The sequence below is a fragment of the Ornithorhynchus anatinus genome, chromosome 2, assembly GCF_004115215.2.
Source record: "Ornithorhynchus anatinus isolate Pmale09 chromosome 2, mOrnAna1.pri.v4, whole genome shotgun sequence".
NCBI lineage: Eukaryota > Metazoa > Chordata > Mammalia > Monotremata > Ornithorhynchidae > Ornithorhynchus > Ornithorhynchus anatinus.
The window spans coordinates 48,821,952-48,839,831 of record NC_041729.1 but is presented as its reverse complement, the minus strand read 5'-3'; positions in this window follow the sequence as shown (position 1 = coordinate 48,839,831).

The following is a 17,880-nucleotide window of genomic DNA, read 5'->3' as shown; positions in this document are numbered from 1 at the left end:
ATAAGCCCTTAACAGATATCATTAAGTAAATAGGAAGACAGTTGAAGATTGGGTGGTCAGAGGAGGGGATGCCAATAACATCCAAGTGGTGGGTTTCCACCAGGTGGATGCAGGGCTTCAGGAAGCATGGTAGGGTCAGGTTGGGGACCCGAACAACACCGGCTACTGAGAGGCATTTGCCCTGAACAAAACTTAATAGGATTTTAGAAATCCAGAGCGATCATTCTTAGGGTAAACATGTTTTTTTTCCGGTGCGTGGGTGGTATCGTTGGAATTCAAAACTCCCCAGAGAGGATAATTGTTGCTTTTCAGCCACTGTGTCTACTTTGCTTATGCTATTGCCCTGTGTTATCGTCGGAATGATCCCGGGAACAACATTAATCTGACTGGTTTTAACTTTTTAGCATTTGACAAAGGGGAGCAGGGCTGCTTACTTAAGCCGAGAGAGTTGCGGGGGGAGTCTCGATAACCTCTTCCCGTGTGCAGCGGTCCACACCGGTGATTTCTGAGTTCTGAGCAAACAACAACAATGGCTAGAGAGAGAGACATGCTGGGCTTTAGTTTCTAAACTGACAGAAACCTGATAAATATTAAATCAGCCTTAAAGGGCATTCCATTTAGACACCGAAAAGTAGGCGAGCCGAAGTTGAGATTGGACTCTTTGAAGGCTGTGGATAGGGTGGCGGAGAGAGTGGATATCAAACTCTGTCAGAATTGAGTCTGATCATTTTTCCGTTCCCTCAGCTCCCTGTCCCCCCTCATAGTGGGGGGCCTGGGGCCCACGGCTGAGCTTATTTCCTGAGGGTTTGGTCTTGCCCATTGTCCGGAAATCGCATGCTTTCCCTCACGGATGGTCTGCATCAAAAATCCCTCAGCAGAGGGAAGGCGGCTTCCTCAAGTATTCATCCTAATGTTTACTCATTGCCCTGCCTGTTTGATGGTTTGGGTGATTTTTTACCACACCCTAAACAAGGGGGTGTTTCTGAGCAGAGGGGTCTTGGTCTCCAAAAGGATAGCGGGAATCAGGGTATAAGAGGGTGTTTCTCAAAATGGGATCTGCGGACCCTTGGGGAACCAAGATGATGCTTCAGAAAGGCCACAGGGCATAAATAAAATTTCATTATAATTCTTTAAAAATATATATACATTTTAAAATAATGCACATATGCAACATATACCTCCCTCTTCCTCTGCCTTCCCATCCTCTCTGTTTGGTAGCCTTTTGGATGGGAGAGGGAGGCTAGACTTTCGAACGTGTAAATGTGTTTGTCTCCTCATAGTATATGTCTCCCAGAGAAGTCTCTTCTCAATTATATTTAGGTACATCATCCCGAGTGCCAATAATAATGAAGTCAGTGTAATCTGGGCCAGAGCAATTTACTCTTTATTGAAAGGAGAAGGAAAAGAGCGGATTGAAATGGAGATGGGTCTTGGGGTACAGTCTTTTTTTCCTTAGGATTTATGACAGAATCAAAGGGGAACTAGGAGTGGAGACTAGAGACCAGAACTGGAAACAGTGCGGTCAAATAGATAGAACCTGGACCTGGAAGTCAGAGGACCTGGGTTCTAAACCAGACTCCGCCACTTAACCTGCTGTGTGACTTTGGGCAAGTTACCTAGCTTCTTTGTGCTCACTTACTTCATCTGTAAAATAGGGATTAATTCATTCATTCAATAGTATTTATTGACTGCTTACTATGTGCAGAGCACTGTACTAAGCGCTTGGAATGGACAAATGGGCAACAGATAGAGACAGTCCCTGCCCTTCGACGGGCTTACGGTCTAATCGGGGGAGACGGGCAGACGAGAACAATGGCAATAAACGGAGTCAGGGGGAAGAACATCTCATTAAAACAATGGCAAATAAATAGAATCAGGGTGATGCACATCTCATTAAACAAAATAAATTAAATAATTAAATAATAATAATTAAACAAAATAAATTAAACAAAATAAATGATGAAGATATATACAGTCGAGCGGACGTACAGTGCTGAGGGGGTGGGACGGGAGGGGGGAGGAGCAGAGAGAAAGGGGGGAGAAGAGGGTTTAGCTGCGGAGAGGTGAAGGGAAGGGGGTAGAGGGAGCAGAGGGAAAAGGGGAGCTCATGTGAGCCCCAAATTGGACACGGACTGTGTCCAACCTGATTAGCTTGTATCTACCCCAGCGCTTAGTACAGTTCTGGGGCCACAGTAAGCCCTTAACAAATACTATTTAAAAAAAAGAAAAAAAATGGAAGAGAAGAAGTCCTGATTGTTGCTGCATTACCAACATCAACAGTATTTATTGAGCACCTCCCGTGTGCAGAGCACTGTAATACGCCCTTGAGCACGTACAGTGGAAATATTATTGTCAGCAAATTTCCTTGAAACAGCAGGTTCCTCTCCTCAAACTCTATTATCCCTCTCTTCCCCCTCCATTTCCCCTTTCCCTTTCTTTTCTCCTCTCTTGTCCCTTCTTTTTATGCCTCATTTATGTTCTAATACCCTTCCCATAACTCCAGTCTAGGAGAAGCCACCAAACCTCTTGCAGACCCTGTCAGTGACCCCCCCCCCCCACTGGGGCAGCAGTTTCACAGCCCAGTCCACTGGTGACTGGAGAAGGAGACGATGCCTAGCTCGGGCCCGGAGCGGGGTTGGTTAAAGAGGAGCCCCAGAGAGCTCTCTCCAGGAGGATGCTAGCCAGAGAGCCTTTTTTTAAAAAAAATATTTATCAAGTGCTTACTATGTGCCAGGCAGTCCACTGAGCGCTGAGGTAGATACAAGATAATCAAGTTGGACAGTCCCTGTCCCACAGGGATACGCTCTTCACAGTCTTAATCCTTTTTTTACAGATGAAATAACTGAAGCACAGAGAAGTTAAGTGACTTGCCCAAGATCACACATCAGACAAGTGGCAGAACTAAGATTGGAACCCAGCTTCTTCCGATTCCAAGGCCTGTGCTCCACCCAGCGGGCCACGCTGCTTCTCACGGGTATTCGACCCCAGGGCGGATTTAGCGGACTGTGACCCGACTCTAGATATTAAATACATCCACATACTCCCACACTCAGTGATGTTAGGGTTCCGAGAAGCTTTTAAAATCCCTAGCAGTGCCATGCTGAGAAGGTGTCCACACAGCCCCTGGTAGTTTTCTTTGGCCCTCTGTTTAGATGGGGGTTTGAGTGACAGAACTACTGCAGTAACGATTGTGTTATTTTTTTCGGTGCTTACTATGAACCAGGGAGTGTGTAAGCCCTGAGGTTCTGCAAGATAATCAAATCGGACACAGTCCCTGTCTCTCAGGGGTCTCACAGTCTTAATCCCCATTTTACAGTTGAGGTAACTCAGGTACAAAGTACTCTAGGTCACACAGCAGACAAGTGGCTTACCATTCATTCATTCCATCATATTTATGGAGCGCTTACCGTCTACAAAGCACTGTACTGAGCAATGGGATGCATACAATGCAACGACCGAGAGATACATTCCCTGCCCACAATGAGTTTAAAACACTTCATCAGCCTACCCCAATTGTGTTATTTTTTTCGGTGCTTACTATGAACCAGGGAGTGTTTAAGCGCTGAGGTGATGCAAGATAATCAAATTGGACACAGTCCCTGTCTCTCGGGGATCTCACGGTCTTAATCCCCATTGAGGTAACTCAGGTACAAGGAGGAGCTCAAGGTCACACAGCAGACAAGTGGCTTATCATTCATTCATTCAATCATATTTATTGAGCGCTTACTGTCTGCAAAGCACTGTACTGAGCAATGGGATGAGTACAGTGCAACGACAAAGAGACCCATTCTGAGTCCACAGTGAGTTTAAAGCACTTCATCAGCTTACCACTTCCTACCTCACTTTGGTAATTTCCTATTCCCATCCAGTACACACGTTTCACTCCGCTAACACCAATATATACACTGTACCTTAATCTCGTCCGTCTCGCTGCTGAGCCCTCGCTCGCAGTCTGCCGCTAGACTAGAACTCCCTCCCGTTTCCTAACCAACAGACCATCATTCTCACCAAATTCACAGCCTTATTAGAATCACATCTCCTCCAAGAGTCCTTCCTCAACTAAACCCTCATTTCCCCGATTCCCTCTCTTTTCTGTATCACCCTTGCACGTGGATTTGTACCCTTTATTCACTCACCCTCAGCTCCAGAGCATTTATGTATATATCTGCAATTTATTTTGATATCTGTCTCCCTCTCTGGATCTCCCCCTCTAGGCCATAAGAGCCTTATGGGCAGGGAACGTGTTGTCAGTGCTGCCACCCACCTCTCTGGCCTCGCCATGTCCCTCCTCTCCCCCTCCCCCCTCCCACCCCTTCCTATCCTCCCCTTCCCCTTCCCCTCTCTCGCTCAGCTCTTTCCCGCTCTCTCCTCTGTCTCCTCCCCCCCCCTCCCGCCCTAGAACCCCACTTTACCAGCGCTACCCCTCTTCCCCCTCCCCCTACTCTTCCCCCCACCGAACCCCCTCTTCACCCCCTCCCCCTTCTCTCTTCCCCACCCTTGCCCCATCCCAGTCCTCTTGTCCCACCGCCACCCCTCATCCCCCTCTCCCCGTCCAGGGCCCCGCCACCTCCTTCCCATCCAAACCCTCCCCCTCCCCCCGCCCTTCCCCCCCTCCTCCCCTTGCACCCACAGCTACTTTCAAGTGTGGCCTCTGGAACCCCGCTCTATTACAGGCAAGCTACCTTTCATCCATGACCTTTTCCTCTCCCGCTCTCTCCTCCTCCTCGCCCTTTCGGAAACGTGGCTCTCTCCCGAAGACACGGTCTCCGCCGCCGCTCTCTCCGGCGGAGGCCTCTCCTTCTCCCACTCCCCCAGACTCACCGGTAAGGGAGGAGGCGTCGGCTTCCTCCTCTCGCCCCGTTGCCGCTTCCGCGCTATCCCTCCTCCCCCCTCCCTCTCCTTCCCCTCCTTCGAAGCCCATGTCGTTCGCCTCTACCACCCCCTCCGGTTACTTGTCGCCGTCATCTACCGCCCTCCCGGTCCCACCTCCGACTTCTTCGACCACCTTGACCCCTTTCTCACCTTCCTCCTCTCCTTCTCTCTGCCCGCTCTGATCCTCGGAGACTTCGACATCCATACGGACGTACCCGACGACTCCTCTGCCGCCCGCCCGCTATCCCTCCTCGACTCTGCCGACCTCCTCCTCCACCGTACCGCGCCCACTCACCGACTCGGTCGCACCCTCGATCTCGTCATCTCCTACCGCTGCACTATCTCCTCTCTCACCGACTCTGAAATCCCTCTCTCTGACCATAACCTTCTCACCTGCCTCCCCCTGCAGATCTTCGCTACTGCCCCACAGAGACCTCCGCTCTCTCGATCCCATCCGTCTTTCCGATAGCATCTCTCCTCACCTTGCCGCCCTGTCCTCTCTTCCCACTCTCGACGATCGGGTCTCCGCTCTCGACTCCACCCTCTCTACTCATCTCGACTCTCTCGCCCCCCTTTCCCTCCGCCGCTCTCGCTCCACTGACCCACGGCCCCGGATCACCTCCTCCGTCCGCCTCCTACGCTCCTATGCTCGAGCTGCCGAGCGCTGCTGGCGAAAGTCCAAGCGCCGAGCCGACCTCACACACTTCAAATTTATCCTTTCCTGCCTTAACTCCGCCCTCTCCTCCTCCGCCAGGCAAAGCTTCTTCTCCTCCCTCATCGACACCCATGCCCGTCACCCCCGCCGATTGTTCCGGACCTTTAACTCTCTCCTTAGGCCCCCTGTTCCTCCCTCTCCCCCGTCTCTCACCCTCAATGACCTGGCCACCGACTTCATCACAGAAATCAATACAATCAGGTCTGAACTCCCCAAAGTCACCCCTTCCCCTCTCCCCTCCCCCCCACCAACCCTCTCCCCTACTTTCCCATCTTTCCATGCAATATCCTCAGAGGAGATCTCCTCCCTCCTCGCAAGTGCCACCCCCTCCACCTGCGCCTCGGACCCCATTCCCTCTCACCTTCTTAAAACCGTCGCCCCTGCCCTCCTACCTTCCTTAACTTCTATCTTTAACCACTCAATCTCCAAGGGCTCCTTCCCCTCTGCCTTCAAACATGCCCACGTCACCCCCATCCTAAAAAAACTCGCTCTCGACCCCACTTCCCCCTCCAGTTATCGCCCTATCTCCCTACTACCCTTCCTTTCCAAAATCCTAGAACGAGTCGTCTACAATCGATGCCTAGAATTCCTTAACTCCCATTCTCTCCTAGACCCCCTCCGATCTGGCTTCCGTCCCCTCCGCTCTACCGAGACCGCTCTCTCTAAGGTCACCCGTGACCTCCTTCTTGCCAGATCCGATGGCTCCTACTCCATTCTGATCCTCCTTGACCTCTCTGCCGCCTTTGACACTGTCGACCATCCCCTCCTCCTCCATACCTTATCTCACCTCGGCTTCACGGACTCCGTCCTCTCCCGGTTCTCCTCTCACCTCTCTGGCCGGTCATTCTCGGTCTCCTTCGCCGGAGCCTCCTCCCCCTCCCATCCTTTAACTGTCGGAGTTCCTCGAGGGTCAGTTCTCGGCCCTCTTCCGTTCTCCATTTACACTCACTCCCTCGGTGAACTCATCCGCTCTCACGGCTTCGACTACCATCTCTACGCAGATGACACGCAGATCTACATCTCCGCCCCCGTCCTCTCCCCCTCCCTTCGGGCTCGCATCTCCTCCCGCCTCCGGGACGTCTCCACCGGGATGTCGGCCCGCCGCCTGAAACTCAACATGAGCGAGACCGAGCTCCTCATCTTCCCTCCCAAACCCGGTCCTCTCCCAGACTTCTCTATCACCGTGGATAGCACGACCGTCCTTCCCGTCTCTCGGGCCCGCGATCTCGGTGTCATCCTTGACTCGTCCCTCTCGTTCACCCCAGGCATCCTATCCGTTACCGAGACCTGCCGGTTTCACCTCTACGATATCGCCGAGATCCGCCCTTTCCTCTCCACCCAGACGGCTACCTTACCGTTACGGGCTCTCGTTATATCCCGGCTAGACTACCGTGTCGGCCTTCTCTCTGACCTCCCTTCCTCCTCTCTCGCCCCGCTCCGGTCTATTCTTCACTCCGCTGCCTGGCTCGTCTTCCCGCAGAAACGATCTGGGCGTGTCACTCCCCTTCTTAAACGACTCCAGTGGTTGCCTATCGACCTCGGCTCCAAACAAAAACTCCTCACTCTAGGCTTCGAGGCTCTCCGTCACCTCGCCCCTTCCTACCTCTCCTCCCTTCTCTCTTTCCACCGCCCACCCCGCACGCTCCGCTCCTCCGCCGCCCACCTCCTCGCCGTCCCTCGGTCTCGCCCGTCCCGCCGTCGACCCCCGGGTCACGTCCTCCCGCGGTCCCGGAACGCCCTCCCTCCTCACCTCCGCCAAACTGATTCTCTTTCCCTCTTCAAAACCCTACTTAAAACTCACCTCCTCCGAGAGGCGTTCCCAGACTGAGCTCCTCTTCCCCCTCTACTCCCTCTGCCATCCCCCCTTTACCTCTCCGCAGCTAAAGCCTCATTTTCCCCTTTTCCCTCTGCTCCTCCACTTCTCCCTTCCCATCCCCACAGCACCGTACTCGTCCGCTCGACTGTATATATTTTCGTTACCCTATTTATTTTGTTAATGAATTGTACATCGCCTCGATTCTATTTAGTTGCCATTGTTTTTACGAGATGTTCTTCCCCTCGACTCTATTTATTGCCATTGTTCTTGTCCGTCTCCCCCGATTAGACTGTAAGCCCGTCAAACGGCAGGGACCGTCTCTATCTGTTGCCGACTTGTTCATCCCAAGCGCTTAGTCCAGTGCTCTGCACATAGTAAGCACTCAATAAATACTATTGAATGAATGAATGAAGTGTCTACTAACTCTGTTATATTATACTCTCCCAAGCACTTAGCACAGTGCTGTGCACACAGTAAGTGCTCAGTAAATGCCGTTCATTGATTACATCCCTCCCTCCTTGCTTCTATTTGAAGTTTGCCTTGGTGCCTCTGTGTTGGTTCTAGTCTATATTGTCTTTTTCTTCTCGCTCTCCCCTGAAATAATTCTGTTCCTTTTCCCCCATTTGTGCCCTCTGTATAATTTTCCTTTTCATCACCTCATTCTGAGATTGGTTTGGTAATAGAGGAGAAGGAGAATCAGATCTGGAAGCATTTCATATCAAATGAACCCGGAATTGCCTCCACTGATCCTGCAGTGGCAGAGGAATGGAGCCATAAAAATGATATGATTAGCCTATAATTTGATTATTTTAAGAATACTTTTTTTAATCTACATACTGGCAGCTCAGGTGTACCCCACGATACACCGTGATGTGTTCCTCACAGTGCATTGTGAACAGCTGTATTGTGGTGTATCTCTGCCTATAGACCTACATGACATAAATTGGTTCCAAAATCTTTGGACAAGTTGTATGAAATTCATTTCTACACTGTGTCGTTACATTAAACACCACAAACTATTGTTTAATGTTTTCTAAAGTAATGCAAAGGCTAACAGTGCACCAGTAAGTGGAGTAGTTGTTGTAGGATTTTTAGGGTTCGAGAAACATTTACCAGCTGATGCGCAGTTACTAAAGTTTGAGAAGTAACAATTTTGGAGACGGAGGTAAAAATTATGTGGCGGGCCTCTTAAGATGGAATAGCGGTCTTCAGAACATCCGGTAGACAACTATGGTTCTTTAAAGAGGATTATGGATCCACAGCTTCTCTGGAGCCTGAAGTGAGATCTGTAAAATGGGAGGCCATTTTGCAAACCTGCTTTGGGATGTTTTTCCCAGAACAATCAGATCTGGAGCCCCTATTTTTCCTTTGCAATCAAAGTCAAAGGCTGACTCGTTTGTCCTTTTCCTCCCAGAATTAGCTTGGGGCTCCATATGCTACTATTGAACTTTTCTCCCCAGCAAAGTATATTGAAATGCTTTGGCACGATTAGTCGGCATACAAAATCAAATAAGTTGTTGCCGAGCGGTAAGACAAAGCAGGAGAGAGCTCTTTGGAATAATTTGAAATAAACATCCATCCAGCAGGCTCCTCTCTTCAAAGCCACAGCAGAGTGTTAGACTTTTCAAAGCTCTGTACCATTGTAAAATCAAATTGCTTTTTTTTCCTTGAGAATTTACAGAAGGTAGAGAATCATAAAAGTGATTAACATAAATATTTGCCTACCTTTCCAGCTGTCTCACAACTTAAGCTGTGTAGTTTGGGATTTTTTTTTCACTTAGAGGTATGTGTGAGTCTTGGCCCCTAGGTCTTCTTAAAGACGACTAGCATCATATCATCTTGTAACATAAGAAATTTATGACTTTTATCCCAGCTTGGCACCCTATGGCTCCCAGACTTTAGAAAGTATTCTCTCTTTGAAGTACCTTTTGCCCAGAAATTCATTTCCCTATTTACAACTCAGTGGTGCTTGGATCTCATTTTTCCACCAAGAAGCTTTGAGAGTTTCTAAATTTATTGGAAATATTTGTCTTTAGTTTGTTTTCCAAGGGGCTTTATTGCCTTAAAAATATTGAATAATATCAACATAATTATGCATCTAATTATTACACCACCTTGTTTAGATTGCTCACTGAATCCCGCTAAAATTTCCTGTATATGCTTTTTCATCGGAGGTAATTTTGGATGAAGGTTTAGGAGACATACACACAAGGAGACATGCAGAGAATTATGAACTGTTTCATGGAGCAAGAGCTACAGACTCACCAAAGCTCTACATAAAATCAAACCTGTGCAAGAGCTCAGTACAGAAAAGTCTAATCATAATGGAAAACCATACTAATGCAGAATTTAAACCCAATTTTGCTACTTACCTAACAATATAAAGATGAGTGAAGTAGAAAATCAATTCAAGAGCAAAAGCATGCTTATTGAGAGAACGCAGAGTTTGGCAACATCCAAGCGTCAAGCTTCGTTTCGAACCGAAAATCTACAAAACCGCTGCAAATGAGGATGCATATCCAAGTGCAAGGGCAACACAGAAGGGAGTGGAATAAGAGGAAATGACAGCTTAGTCAGGGAGGGCTTGTTGGAGGAGGTGTGCTTTCATGGAGCCTTTGGAGGTGGAGAGCGTCATCGTCTACCTGATATGAAGAGGGAGAGTGCTCCAGATCAGAGGCACGATGTGGGCGAGAGGTCAACGGTGAGAAAGATGAGATCAAGGTCCAGTGAGTAAGTTGGCCTTGGAGGAGCAAAGTGTGTGGGTTGTTTTGTAGTAGGAAATCAGGGAAGTAAGGGAGGAGGGGGCAAGGTGACTGAATGTTTTGAAGCCAGTCGTGAAGAGTCTTTGTTCGATGTGGCGGTGAATGGGCAACCACTGGAGGTTTTTGAGCAGTGGAGAAACAAGGCCTGGCTGTTTTTGTAGAAAAATGATCCGGGCAGCAGAGTGAATTATGGACTAGTTTGGGGAGAGACAGGAAGCAAGCAGGCTGATGCAGTAATCAAGGCCGAATAGGATAAGTGTTGGTATTTGTTAAGCGCTTACTATGTGCGGAGCACTGTTCTAAGCGCTGGTGTAGATACAGGGTAATCAGGTTGTCCCACGAAGGGCTTCATCCCCCATTTCACAGATGAGGTAACTGAGACACTGAGAAGTGAAGTGACTTGCCCACAGTCACACAGCCGCCAAGTGGCAGAGCCGGGATTCGAACCCCTGATCTCTGACTCCCAAGCCCAGGCTCTTTCCACTGAGCCACGCTTGGATTAACGAGGTAGCCGTTTGAATGGTGAGAAAATGGTGTATTTTGTAATGTGGAAGTGACCACAGAAGACATCTTTGGCTTCTTGCACCTGGTTTCCTTTTTCTGTTGTTGTTGAGAACCTATTCTGTGCGGGACACAGCAAAGGGTATTTGTTAAGCGCTTACTATGTGCCAGGCACTGTGCTGTAGTTCTACAGATTCTATTAATGGTATTTGTTAAGTTCTTAGTATAGAAGCAGCGTTTGGCTCAGTGGAAAGAGCCCGGGCTTGGGGGTCAGTGGTCATGGGTTCGAATCCCGGCTCTGCCACTTGTCAGCTGTGTGATTGTGGGCAAGTCACTTCACTTCTCCATGCCTCAGTTCCCTCATCTGTAAAATGGGGATGAAGACTGTGAGCCTCACGTGGGAAATCTGATTACCCCGTATCTACCCCAGCGCTTAGAACAGTGCTCGGCACATAGTAAGCGCTGAACAAATACCAACATTATTATTATTATATCCAGGCATTATATCGTAGATCGTAGAGTCAAGTTAATGGCACAGATTCTTCAGCATCTCCATGAGATCAATCCTCAACATCAAATAGCAAAGCAGGGTCCCAAAGCAGCAGCCCTGTGCTCACCAGAAGCTTCCTGATGGAAGGGATTGCATCTTTTATATGTATTATGATTTTCCAGAGGGCTTTGATAAGGGCTTTTGCATCCAATGGAAACTCAATAAATAGTATTGAGGTTTATATATGGTGGACAGAAATGGAGCAGAGTGAAAAAGCGAGCCCACCGAATGTCGTAAGATACTGAAGCATAGTCTCAAACCAAGTCAGCAGTGGAGCAGATGTGTGGCAATTAGAAGAAGCATTGAGCAGAGACATCAGGAGACTGGAAGGGAGAAAGCATTGTAAATGGCTAATGAATCAGTCAGGGAGAGGACATACATTGCATGGAGCAGGTGCTTGATTATACAAATGCCACTCCCAAGTGTGTGGATAGGATTTCATCATTTGCAACGTTATCTTTAAAAATGGAGGTCAGATCTGAGCGTGCAGTGAGTAAAATTCTGGAATATCTCTTCCAGTCTGCCTCTTTTGGAGAGATTCAGAAACTGCAGGGAGCAGCTCTCAGTGGTATTTACTGAGCTCTCACCGTGTGCAGAGCACTGTACTAAGACCTTGGGAGAGTAATAATAACAATAATGGCTGTGGTATTTGTTAAGAGGTCACCGTGTATTGCACTGAGTAGAACAGAGCTGTTCGGCATGTTCCCTTGAGGGCCCACCGCTGTCAGAGGAGGGGAGGTGGAGGAGGAGGCTGAGAAAGAGACTGAGAATGAGTGGCCTCAGAGATAGCAAGAGACCCGGGAGAAGACAGTGTCAGTGAAATTAAGGTTGGATAAGAAACAAGGAGAAGGGGGTGGTCCACGTTGTTGAAGGCGGGTGAGGAGGATTAGGAAGGATCAGAGGCCATCAGATTTGGCAAGAAGAAAGTCACTGGTGACCTTAGAGAGGGCCGTTTCAGTGAAGCGAAGGGGCCTGAAACTAGAATGGAGTGGATTAAGGAGAGAATTGAAGGAGGAGAGGAAGTGGAGGCGGCAGATGTAGAAAGCTGACTCAAGGATTTTGGAGAAGAATGGGAGGAGGGAGATTGGACAATGAATGGAGGGAGCCTTGGGGTCAAGGGAGGATCTTGTTTAGGACAGGAGAGAAATGAACAGGTTTGAAAGCAGAAGGGAAGAAGCCACTGAAGAGTGAATGATTGAAGATGGTGGTCAGAAATGGAAGAAGGGATGAGGAGAAGGCTTTAATAAGGTACGAAGACTGAGAGGCCCAGGGGAAAAGGGTTGATTTTGAAAGGAGCGAAGAGATCTCCTCTTGAGATACTGCTGGGAAAACTGGGAGAGTCGAAGAACGTATAGGAGGGGTGAGGGAGTGGGGAGGAGCAGGGGAGATTTTAGGGAGAACGTGGCAGCAGACTGTTCGGCAGTAACTCAAACAAACAGACCAGCCTGGTGGTCAGCAGGTGGATTTGAGCAGAGACCGTAATTATACCAAGGATTTCGAGAGGCACACCTGAGGAGGGCAAACCCATCAACTCAGCAAAGATCTAGACCCCGGGCACGTAGGTCTCTTTACAACATCTGCACAGAATGAAACAATCTAACCATCAGTAGCTTCATTTTTGAAGACGAAGGACAGCCGTATATTTCCTGCCAGCAAACTTCTCTCTAAAATAGAGGCTTTCCTCTAACAGAGCCTTTCGATAATGTCAATCACTGTCGGGCAAAGAGACAGACCGGCGGTGTAGTCCCAAAAAGGAGGGTGTGGGGGTTTTGAAATGGATGGAAAATTCCAGAAAAATATATCCCCATAGAGATGGAACACCCCTATTCTACACCCAGGTGAGAAGGCTAGTTTGGGCTTCCATTCTTTCCTGTGTAGGTGACTTTTCTGTTAGGCACATCTCCTCCAAGAGGCCTTCCCTGACTAAGCCCTCCTCTCCTCTTCGTCCACTCCCTTCTGTGTCGCCCTGACTCGCTCCCTTTATTCGTGCCCCCTCCCGTCCCCACCGCACTTACGTACGTATCGGTAATATATCTATATTAATGTCTGTCTACCCAACTGGACTGTAAGCTGCTTGTGGGCAGGGAATAGGTCTGTTTATCGTTCTTTCACACTCTCCCAGTGCTCTGCACACAGTAAGTGTTCAATAAATTTGATTGACTGCCTGATTCACAAGGTGGCTTGTTGGTCACCCAGGATCCAGCAGCAATGCAAGACTTGCCAGCACTTTTAGTTTTCTAGATGCGGCAGGTTCACTCCCACAGGTCAGTCCCTCATGGACCTGCAGGCAGAGAGCCCATTGAGAGTAAAGACCCTGAACAAAACTCTTGGATGGCCCACTGAGTCGGTGCCCACAGCCCCTTGTGATTTCATTTGGCCCTCTGGTCAGACGGAGTTTTGAGTGAGAGAACAACCGCAGTGATGATTGTGGTTTTTGTTAACTGCTTACCATGTTCCAAACACCGTACCAAGTGCTGGGGTAGATGCACGGTGATCAGGCCCCACGTAAGGCTCGCTCCCCAAGTAGGAAGGAGAACAAGTACTGAATTCCCATTTTGCGGCGAACTGAGGCACAGAGAGGTGGAGAGAGCATGGGCCTGGAAGTCAGAAGGTCATGCGTTCTAATCCCGGCTCTGCCAGTGTGTGACCTTGGGCACGTCAGTTGACTTCTCTGGGTCTCAGTTACCTCCTCTGTAAAACGGGGATCGAGACTGAGCCCCACGTGGGACAGAGATTGTGTCCGACCCGATTCGCTCGTATCCACTCCAGCGCTTACTACAGTGCCTGGCACATAGTAAGTGCTTAACCAATACCACATTAATTAATTAATTTGAGAAGTTAAGTGAGTGGCCCAAGATCATACGACCCAAGATCATACAGCTGGCAACCGGAGGAGCTAGGATTAGAACCCAGGACCTCTGACTCCCAAGCTCATGCTCCTTCCACTAGGCCCTGCTGCTTCCCGCAGACTGACCGATTAGTTCAAGCTAATCTTTATGTTCTCTGCCTCTCCAGGACCCCACAGTGCTTACCTGGGCTTCCACTTTGGTGCCTCTGTTGGCTCTAGGCGATTACAGACTGACATTCCCTCCCTCATTCAGAGCTGGAGAGGACAGACCGTGTGCTGGATCATTAGTTCTGAGTAGCTTCTGCACATTCGGAGCCCCACTAAAATTCATTCGATAGTATTTATTGAGCGCTTACTATGTGCAGAGCACTGGACTAAGCGCTTGGAATGAACAAGTCGGCAACAGATAGAGACGGTCCCTGCCCTCTGACGGGCTCACGGTCTAATCGGGGGAGACGGACAGACGAGAACGACGGCGATAAATAGAGTCGAGGGGAAGAACATCTCGTAAAAACAATGGCGACTGAATAGAATCGAGGCGCTGTACATTTCATTAACAAAATAAATAGGGTAATGAAAATATATACAGTCGAGCGGACGAGTACGGTGCTGAGGGGAGGGGAAGGGAGGGGGGGGGAGCAGAGGGAAATGGGGGGAAAAGAGGGTTAAGCTGCAGAGAAGGGGGGGCGGGAGAGGGAGTAGAGGGAGAAGGGGAGCTCAGTCTGGGAAGGCCTCTTGGAGGAGGTGAGTTTTAACTGAGTTTTAAGTAGACTAAAATCATCAACCCTGGACTGTCTTCTCCCACCCCATAAACCAGCAACCCTGAAATGGCAGCCCCCTGTTCCCTCCATACGACGATCCGGTTTCAAGTGGTAATAATCTGCCTTTAGTGAATAACTTCCCTAATGAAAATCTTAAATAGAAAATTAAACTGCCCTGAGTTTGCCTCTGACCACGTATGAAGAATGCTGAGATTTAGCTATTCATCCTAGGCAGAAAAGAGGACACCTCAACTCTACAGTTCTGAAACTTCAGCCTCCTTGAAGTTTGCTCTTGTGAAACACCCTCCTCTCCCCTCCCCTGTCTCCTAGGAACAGAGCTCATTTTTCTTTTTTCCCACCGCTCTAGCAGCCCAGCTGCAGCCGTGCACTCCGAAATTACCTGGGTACCGCCGGGTCATCCATCCTGGGCTGCTAACCCTGCCCGCCTCGCGCTCGCACGATCGCACATCAGTGCCCCGAAGTGTAACCACAGATACATCAGCAGCTCCAAAGGGAGAGGATAATGCCCGTATCATTCACTTTCCTAGAATAAATCCCCAAACACCTTCTGCCTTGGAGTCACCATTTAGGAGACCCTCAGTGGAACAGACTCATTATTTCTTTTCATTCCTGCCCAACTTTATCGAAGCCCTGGGAAGGGGTGCCGTAGAGGAAGAGGGTTTCGTGCTGGTTAAGTCATCGTACTCACTGGTCCTCGTTCTCAGCTCTCTCTCACCACTGAGAGCCTGCTCACGCCCTCCCTTCAGCTTGGAACGCCCCCCTCCCACCTTCTCATCGGGCAGAACACGGCTCACCCCACCTCAAAGACTTTCTGAAATCACATCCCCTCTAGGAAGCCCTCCCCGATTAATCTCTCATCACCCCATCCTATTTCCTCCATTTCTTCCGAGTACTTGGGTGCTCGCTCCTCCTCCCTCACCCTAGAATTTATGTCCATATCTTTAATCTGTGGCTTCCCTGTAATTGCTTTTAGTGTTTGCCTCCCCCTCTAGAGCGGAAGCTCCTTAAGTGCAGGGATCTTTAAACTCAATTTTATTATAAACTCAATTTTAGCTCACTTTTCTTCCCCCAAATGCTTCGTACAGTGTTCTGCAACGAGAAAAGACTCAATCCATACTACAGATTGATTGATTTGGAGTTCCAGTAGACTAACTGTAAAGATTTATCCAATGCATGCTAGTTAATGAGTTGGTGAACAATATCGCGGAGGAAAAATCCTCAAATAGATGTAATGAGGGAAAGAAAAGGGAAAGCAGTTGCTCTCTTACAGAAATTTCCTTTATTTATTATAATTAAAGTTCAGATTCAGATGCTCGTGTTTACGGGTATCGCTGTATCAGCCCCTGGAAGTGTCTCCAGTTAACTTTAGCCATGTTTCTGACCAGGTAGCCGTGGCTAGACTTGGGGGAATGTCTTCTAGGAGCTTAGAACTACGACGGTTTTTCTTTAAGGACATTCAGAGAAGGAAGTAGACAATCTACCCGTGTTGCTTTGGTGGAAAAACATGAATATGGGCCAATCGGGGTCGTTATCAGCAATGAATTTCAAGAACGTGTCGTCTGTCGTCTTATGCTGTCGAATTGTTTCCGACCCATAGCGACGCCACAGACACATCTCTCCCAGAACGCCCCACCTCCATCTGAGATCGTTCTGGTAGTGGATCCAATAGAGTGTTCTTGGTAAAAATATAGAAGCGGTCTACCGTTGCCTCTTTCCACGCAGTAAATCTGAGTCTCCACCCTCGACTCTCTCCCACGCTGCTACTGCCCAGCCCAGGTGAGTTTTGACTTGTAGCCGATTGCTTTCTACTTGCAAGCCACTGCCCAACCTAGGAGTAGAATGGATAGGCCGCTGGTTGACTCTTCCTCCTGTAGTCGAGACTGGTAGAGTACTGGAAACTCTCCGGGGGCGACCCTGAGAGGTAGCCTGGTGTATTAGCCTCAATTTAAAATTCCACCCCCCACAAAAATAGCATTTCTAAAATCCCACCTTGTCCGAGTCCTCCCCAGTGAATTTCCCGATACCTGGGCCGTAAAAATCCACTGACGTCTTAATTTATGTTTATATAACTGGTCTTTTTTTCTCCATGGTATTTGTTAAGACTGTTTTAGTGATGGGATAGGTACAAGTTCATCAGGTTGGTTACAGGCCATGTTCCACATGGGCCTCGCTCACAGACTTAATCCCCATTTTACAGATGAAGTAATTGAGACACGGAGAAGTGAAGTGACTTGCCCAAAGTCGCACAGCAGACAAGAGCCAGATCTGGGATTAGAATCCAGGTCTTTCTGACGCCCAGGTCCGTGCTCTAACCTCTAGTCCCTGATGCCTCTCCTAAGTGTTATAATTATACACTCGTTCGGTTATTTATGTGGACCATCATTTTTCAGGTTTATCTTCCCTCTTAGAGTATTAGCTTCTGGAGGGGAGGGAAAATTTCACTTCTTTATTCTGTTTTTCCTAGATGACTAGTACAGTGTATCATCCTAAGTGGATGCTCAATAAATACTACTCTTGCCACACAACATTTGAAAAAGTTGTCCCATTAATAAAGTGAAAAGCCTTAACTGGCACCCTCCTCCCAGATAAACAAAGGGCCTGGCTGTGCAAACACATCCCTTTCCCCTCACTTCCTCCAGGCACAATCAGAGAAGCAGCGTGGCTCAGGGGAAAGAGCCCGGGCTTGAGAGTCAGAGGTCGTGGGTTGGAATCCCGGCTCCGCCACCTGTCAGCTGTGTGACAGTGGGCAAGTCACTTCACTTCTCTGGGCCTCAGTTCCCTCTTCTGTAAAAATGGGGATGAAAACTGTGAGCCCCACGTGGGACAACCTGATCACCCTGTATCTCCCCCAGCGCTTAGAACAGTGCTCTGCACGTAGTAAGCGCTTAACAAATACCAACATTATTTATTACAATCCCCCAGAAGGCTGAGGGATTATTCTGAGGGACAAATTCCAGAATCCAGACAGAACTCCTTCTTCATAGAGTCAGATGAAGGTCGATCCAAATACTATGCGCTAGAGCATCTTCTAGCT